Source organism: Bufo bufo, chromosome 1, assembly GCF_905171765.1.
Source record: "Bufo bufo chromosome 1, aBufBuf1.1, whole genome shotgun sequence".
Taxonomy (NCBI): Eukaryota; Metazoa; Chordata; class Amphibia; order Anura; family Bufonidae; genus Bufo; species Bufo bufo.
In genome coordinates, this window is record NC_053389.1 from 510,433,072 (window position 1) to 510,441,159 (window position 8,088).

Below are 8,088 nucleotides of genomic sequence, written 5' to 3' on the forward strand. Positions count from 1 at the left end.
AGCCAGACCTTCTGGTCCAACATTATGTCTTACCTCACAAATCCGCTTCTTGATAAATAGTAAAAAATAAAAGTTCCTGGAGGTGTACCAATGCTTTTTTATCCCCATATAGTGTGTGTATGGAGGGATACAGTACAACATGGCCACAACTGGAAAAGGACAACAAAGAAATGCTTTTCATGGCGCTTATTTGCAATGGTGCCAGTTGACCATTCACAACAGCAGCACACAAGCAGTTCCTAAACTGCGCGGTTTCAGATATATTGCCAACCTTGGCACAAAAGCCAATAATTATCCCTTTGTGCATTTACCCATGACAGCAATGAGGGATATGTGTGCAGACAGCCTATCACACACCTTATACTGTTTCCCATACTATTGTTATAAAACACACATCCCAAGTTATCCACATAATAATACAGTATTTTAAAACATTGCAGAATACAATTAGCATAATACCATACATTAACCACATACCACCATGCAAGACCAAAATAAAGCAGTTGTGCAATTAACAAATATTACCACCATGCAGTTTCTGTTAGTAATAGTGTTTTCAATTATCTACATGTTCAAAATATTACCTGTTATGAGATACGTTTAACTAGTTCAAGGCAAGGCCGTTTACCAGATACATTTCTGTTCATGCTTCTTCGATTGGCATAACTTTTTTTTTTTTTCATTTGGTTTATTTAAATAATTTTTAACTCTCAAGAAAATATTAAACAGGTAAATAATAAGTCTGCTTTTGCCATTATCTAAATTTTTTATTAGCAAAATGCTCAACTAAAATACTTTACCTTTCCGTTATGATTACGTTTCCTCTCCATTGTTTTGATATAGGGATATATAGTTTACAGTCACCGAAGAGGAGTTAGAAGCTGCGGGTACGGTCTAGTAATGACATTCCTTTTTTATTTTCCTTTTTTTGGCATTATACTTTTTTTTTTTTTTTTTTTTTTACACTTAGTGACCTCCACAAAACCATGCAAGACCTTTGGGGGGAATTATAACATTACAATTTTTTCATTGCTGTTTTAACATAAAACCAAAAAAAATTGAGAATAAATAAGCTTATGCAGGCTAAGTGAGTAAATATATTTATATTAAATGTGATAATAAAAAATATAAAACAAACAAATTACATACAGAGTAGTAAAAATAAATAACAATCACTGGCCTGTACACATTATGTCAGTGACGCCATTTGTCATGTTGTAGCACATGGCTGACACCCCATAGTGATACAAGCGATAGGGATAGTGTTTCAATCAATGGAGTGCCCATTAACTGTCTGTGTGCAGCAAAGTTTATACCTTTGAGCCCTTCCTTCAAAGGATGTCTAGTGTGCAGTACGCAATCTCTGAGTTATCACTCAGGAATGTGGCCTTCTCAGAACAATGGGGGGTTTGGGTATGTTATCTAATTATCCCTAACTTACTATATTACAAGTAATATCATTACACAGAATCTTGAAGGTGATATTTAAAGGGCTTCTGTCACCCCACTAAAGTCATATTTTTTTTTGGGCTAGTTAAATTACTTATATTGCGATATATGAAAATATAATGGTCTTACTTACTTTGATTCAGCAGTTTCTGCTAAAAACGAAGTTTTATAATATGTAAATTAGGTCTCTACCAGCAAGTAGGGTGGCTACTTGCTGGTAGCAGCTGCAGAAAACCGCCCCCTCGTCGTGTTGATTGACAGGGCCAGCCGGGATCTCCTCCTCCGGCCAGCCCTGTCGGCATTTCAAAAATCGCGCGCCTGTGTTCATTCGGCGCAGGCGCTCTGAGATGAGGAGGCTCGCCTCCTCAGCACTCCCTCAGTGCGCCTGCGCCGATGACGTCCTCTATTTCGGTGATGTCATCGGCGCAGGCGCACTGAGGGAGTTCTGAGGAGGCGAGCCTCCTCATCTCAGAGCGCCTGCGCCGAATGAACACAGGCGCGCGATTTTTGAAATGCCGACAGGGCTGGCCGGAGGAGGAGATCCCGGCTGGCCTTGTCAATCAACACGACGAGGGGGCGGTAGAGACCTAATTTACATATTGTAAAACTTCGTTTTTAGAAGAAACTGCTGAATCAAAGTAAGTAAGACCATTATATTTTCATATATCGCAATATAAGTAATTTAACTAGCCCAAAAAAAAAAATGACTTTAGTGGGCTGACAGAAGCCTTTTAAGGGGACATAATTAAAGGGGACAGAACCAATCAGTTCTTAATTATGTAAAATACACTTTCAACATATATTGCTGATTCCCCTGCAACTGTTGATCCTGCAACTGCCTGATCTGTATACACAGCGCTCACTGAACACTGTGTACACACCAACGGGGAAGGCAGAGGCTGTCACTGACAATGGGCTTCACTTTCTCACAGCTGTATAATCTCCATGCATCTGCTAACTCTGCAAGATCTCTGTGCAGTTGCTAATTCTGCAAGAATGTTCAGAAATGTCCTTGCAGAGTAAAATGTGAACTGCCTGAAGAGATAATATAAAGTGGTTGTAAACTTGTTAGTTATATGCATCTGGGTTGGTGTATACTGAATTGGTCCCAGTATTTCATATTCCAATGGAGATACTTGAACTTGTTTACGAGTAAACACTAAAACCAATGTTTTTCAGTTTGGGTTCCAGTTTACAAAGGAACATGTTACAAAGGAAACGCATATTAAGCCTGACTGAAAGACTCCAGTGACACATGTCATAGAGATGGCTATATGGGACAAACAAAATATACTTCAAAGCCTGCCAACCCTGTCATAATCTATGTTTTATAATAATCCACCTACATGAATATTATCATGTGATGCAGGTGCTACTGGTTTTAAGCACCAGGGTTTTTAAGGCCTTAGGAAATCTCAGAATTGAATATTGGGTTCAATTTAGTAACATTTCCTAATCATGTATGGTATGTTTAGGTTTGGAAAATATGTTGGGTACCTGTCAGATATGATATGGCTATATTTCCTCCTCTCACATGATCACATGGGCAGGTTAAAGAGGTCTGTCTGGGAGCCTTTAAAAATGTCATATCAAAATACAGACTTGGTCAGACACAAGGAAAAGCAACCAGGATTGCAGCTCTGTCCAACTTCAAGCTGTTTCTTCACAGCACACTGTAAAGAAAGCAATAAATGACAAAAAGAAAGCATATAAATCACTAAAACAGGAGGGTAGCACGGAAGCACTGAAAAACTATAAGGAAAAAAATAGAACATGTAAAAAACAAATAAAAGCGGCCAAACTAGAGACCGAGAGATTAATTGCCAAAGAGAGTAAAACTAACCCTAAAATGTTCTTCAATTATATAAATGTTAAAAAGTATAAATCTGAAGGTGTCGGCCCTTTAAAGAGTAATGAGGGGGGAGTTGCAGAAAGCGACGAGGAGAAAGCAATGCTGTTAAATATTTTTTTCTCCAATGTATTCACTGAAGAAAATAAACTGTCAGATGACATGCAGAATGTAAAAATAAATTCCCCATTAAAAGTGTCCTGTCTGACCCAGGAAGAAGTACATCAGCGACTTAAAAAGATTAAAATAGACAAATCGCCAGGATCGGATGGCATACACCCCCGTATCCTAAGGGAATTATGTAATGTCATAGCCAGACCCTTATTTCTGATATTTGCGGACTCTATACTGACAGGGAATCTCCCACAGGATTGGCGCATGGCAAATGTGGTGCCAATATTCAAAAAGGGTCCGAAAACAGAGCCTGGAAACTATAGGCCGGTAAGTTTAACATCTGTTGTGGGTAAACAGTTTGAAGGTTTTCTGAGAGATGCTATCTTAGAGCATCTCAACGGAAATAAGCAAATAACGCCATTTCAGCATGGATATATGAGGGATCGGTCATGTCAAACTAATTTAATCAGTTTCTATGAGGAGGTAAGTTCTAGACTTGACAGCGGCGAATCAATGAATGTCGTATATCTGGACTTCTCCAAAGCATTTGACACTGTACCACATAAAAGGTTAGTATATAAAATGAGAATGCTCGGACTGGGATAAAACGTCTGTATGTGGGTAAGTAACTGGCTCAATGATAGAAAACAGAGGGTAGTTATTAACGGTACACAGATTGGGTCACTGTCACTAGTGGGGTACCTCAGGGGTAAGTATTGGGCCCTATTCTCTTCAATATATTTATTAATGATGACACTAAACTGTGTAAAGTAATTAACATTGAAGAGGACAGTATACTACTACAGAGCGATCTGGATAGATTGGAGGCTTGGGCAGATAAGTGGCAGATGAGGTTTAACACTGACAAATGTAAAGTTATGCACATGGGAAGGAATAATGCAAGTCACCCGTACATACTAAATGGTAAAACACTCGGTAACACTGACATGGAAAAGGATCTAGGAATTTTAATAAACAGCAAACTAAGCTGCAAAAACCAGTGTCAGGCAGCTGCTGCCAAAGCCAATAAGATAATGGGTTGCTTCAGAAGGGGCATAGATGCCCGTGATAAGAACATAGTCCTACCACTTTACAAATCACTAGTCAGACCACACATGGAGTTCTGGGCTCCTGTAAACAAGGCAGACATAGCAGAGCTGGAGAGGGTCCAGAGGAGGGCAACTAAAGTAATAACTGGAATGGGGCAACTACAGTACCCTGAAATATTATCACAGTTTTTTTTTGCCTTCCTCTGGATCAACTTGCAGGATGACAGGCCGAACTGGATGGACAAATGTCTTTTTTTCGGCCTTATGTACTATGTTACTATGTTACAATCTTTTACCGATCTACAGTACTTAGTAAGAGGTCTGTTATTATTTATTTTATCCCAGGGGAGTATCTGCTATGAGGCGAGATGAGTATTTTATATCCATCAGTGGAAGACCTGCCACTTAGGGGGTGGCTATTCACAGCTTATACATGAGTAAGGACAGGTAAGTGACTTCTGTACTGGTCTTTTGGATGTTTAATCGTATGGAATAAATAGATTTTATCTGGATTTCCATGCAGTGCTGGATTTCCCATGGGTAAGCTCGGTGGCAACTTCTATTTGGGGAATTTTACTCTTTATTGCCTCCTGTGGTTTCCACAGCCCTGGACACCAGCAAAGTGAAGGAGCAAGAGCCAGACGGGTCCCATCCTGGTTTAGTCTGTAACATTACAATTGCTTAGAATTGAATATAATCATAGAGATAGTTGTTGAGCATAAATGGGTCTTTAAATGGGCTATAGCCAGACTTAGAGCCCACGGCAGCATGAGCTATAAATGCAGCATGACCAAAATTCTAACTATGATATTGATATGTATATAACAAGACAGGACTGATGAGAAATCTCACTGAAATAAGCCTTTGAGTACTGCTATAAAATAAAATGATAAATCATTTAATTAAATGAAAGATGAGCTTTCTGCATTCCAAGACAGAAAGGCTTTATGAATATATTACTTTATGTTTCAAGTTTCTATACAGCTCTCTAGGTTTCATTTGAGTGTCTTTACTGTTCTCTGATACATGCAAATGTTTGATTCTGGTGGTTGAAATGTGAATTTTCTAGTATGGATATGGAACAATGATGTACTGCAGGTCAAAACTATGGTGTAGGAAATTAGTGTCTGTAAGATCTTAATTAGTGTTGAGCGAATCAAAGTATCCGAAGTGGAGTTCAATCCGAATTTCAGGAAAAATTTGATCCACCACAAAGCTGAATTTCCTCACGCTTCGTGGTAACAAATCAATTATTTCTAAAATGGTGGCTGAAAAAAAATATACACTCACCTCATCAACTTGATCACGGAGAGGCCGTCTGCTTGTATCTGAAGTGGACTTCGATCCGAATTTCAGGAAAAATTGGATTTGCCACAAAGCTGTATTTCCTCACGCTTCATGGTAACGAATCATTTATTCCTAAAATTGTTGCTGAAAAAAACGCCAAAGGACCTGCGGTGATGTGAGTGATGACATCACCACGTGTGACCAGCGTGATCACGTGGTGACGACATCACGCTCGCCGCAGGTCCTTTGGTGGGTTTTCTTCAATCAATACAGGATTGCCTCTCCGCAATCAAGTAGGTGTGGTCAGTACTTTTTTTTTTTAACACCGGATTAACCCCTGAGGAGATAAATGTGTCTCAGATGCTGCGATCAGAATTAAAAGTAGCATCTGAGTGGTTTAATGGGAGGGGGGGCACGATCATTGCGCCCGCTGCTTACATTGAAAAGCGATTAGTGATGAAGTAATTTGTAACAAATTGAATTTCCTGATGAAGTTCAGCAAAGCTGCCAAATCGATATTTTCAAAACTTCACTCATCTCTAATCCTAATTCAAAAGGACCTGTAACTTCTCTTAATATACTGTATCTGTGATAGCAACTATTTACATAGTTATATAGTTAATACGGTTGAAAAAATAAATAAGTCCATCAAGTTCCTCATGTAATAAGAATTCAGGAGCATCTGTTCTTATGACTGTATGATGTGCCATTCCTTTATTATTTCTACTAGCAGTTACCAGTTGGGGTTGTGTTCCTGCAGTCTGAAAGTTACAACGCTGATTGTATATGTAACGGTCACGTCCACACACACACAGGGGGAAGGATAGTGACCACTACGCTCCATCCTCACCCCTGGCCCTGCCTACTTGCCTCACGAGTCCTGATGACAGGGGACAACTGGACGACAGTCCCTAACTTAGGATATGTGCAGGGAAGACAGACAAGACAAAATACGGAACATGAACGGACCGGGTCAGAACCAAGAGAGCTACGCAGTACAAAGGATTAAGCAAAGAATGGTCAGAAGAAGCCGGGGTCAAATACCAGGAGAGCAGAGAAGTACAAGAGGAGTCCTAAGAGAGTAGTCAGGTGGGAGACGAGGTCACAATACCAGGACGGATGCGCAGTACAGGAGGAGCAGGCAAAGGAACGTCAGGGAACAGCATCAGGTAAGTATTCAGTAGTCCAACAAATAGCCAAGAACCTAGAAATTAACAGGCAACCTGTGGCCAGCAGGCTGCCTGTATTTATAGTGGGGAGTGAGGGTCATGTGACGTGGCCAGCGTCACATGACCGACAGACCAACCAGTCGAGCACCGAATGATCAGCTCGGCGCTCAAGGCAGACTAGGAGCAAGGAGCCACCCAGCTAGTAAAGCCGCCCTGGGAATGAGGTCAAACACAGATCCTCATTCCCAAAGCTAAGCAACAGGTCTGCGGGTAATGGGGGACCGAGTGCACCTTCGGAACCCCGTGACAGTATAGTGGCAGACTTTGCAAGTACAAAAACACTGTACTGGTAACACCCATCTGGACCTTCATTGCAGACTGCTTGTAATTCATTCATAACTTCCAGCAGAAATAATAACAGAATGGAGTCAGAAGAATAGATGCTCCAGAGCTGTTATTGAGTGGAAGTTGCAAATACTTGCTAAAACAGACATGTCAGGAGAGGTTACAGGTCTGTCTTAAATAAGTATGTATAATGACCACATAGTGCCCCTGAATAAATGTCCTCATAGTGCACCCTGTATACATGTCCCCATAGTGGCCATAATAATGTCCCTCATTAATGTTCAATATTGCTCCCGACACCATCCCCATCCCTGTTAGTGCCAACAAATATAAAAAAGAAAAAAAGAAACATACCTCAATCACTTGCATGTGCAGGGACACTCGCTCCTCACTGGTAGCACCAGGACCTGATGCTCTAAGTGTTGTGACATCACCATGCTGTGTACATCAAGTCCTGCTGCCTAAAGTGAGGTTCCTGTGCGTGCAAGTGGATGAGATTTTTTATTATTATTATTTTAGCCCCTTTTTTTTCCGTTTACAATTTTTTTTATGGCAATTAGACAGGTGTATTCCTGTCTAAACAGCCATTAAAAACAGGCCAATTTAGTTCTTTTCTGGCCATGAAAACAGCAAAAAGCTGTGTGACAGCCTTTCAAAAGCAAATGTGTGGGAGGAGGACTGAAAGATTTAATTATCAGGGCCCCCTCAACAGTATTCTACCATGGCATTATATACAGTAACAGTATATACAGTATATACGTGTAGGAAATGAACAGAGCTTCTGCCTAGCCTGGTCTGAGAGAACTATCTTGACTAGCTGCAGGAG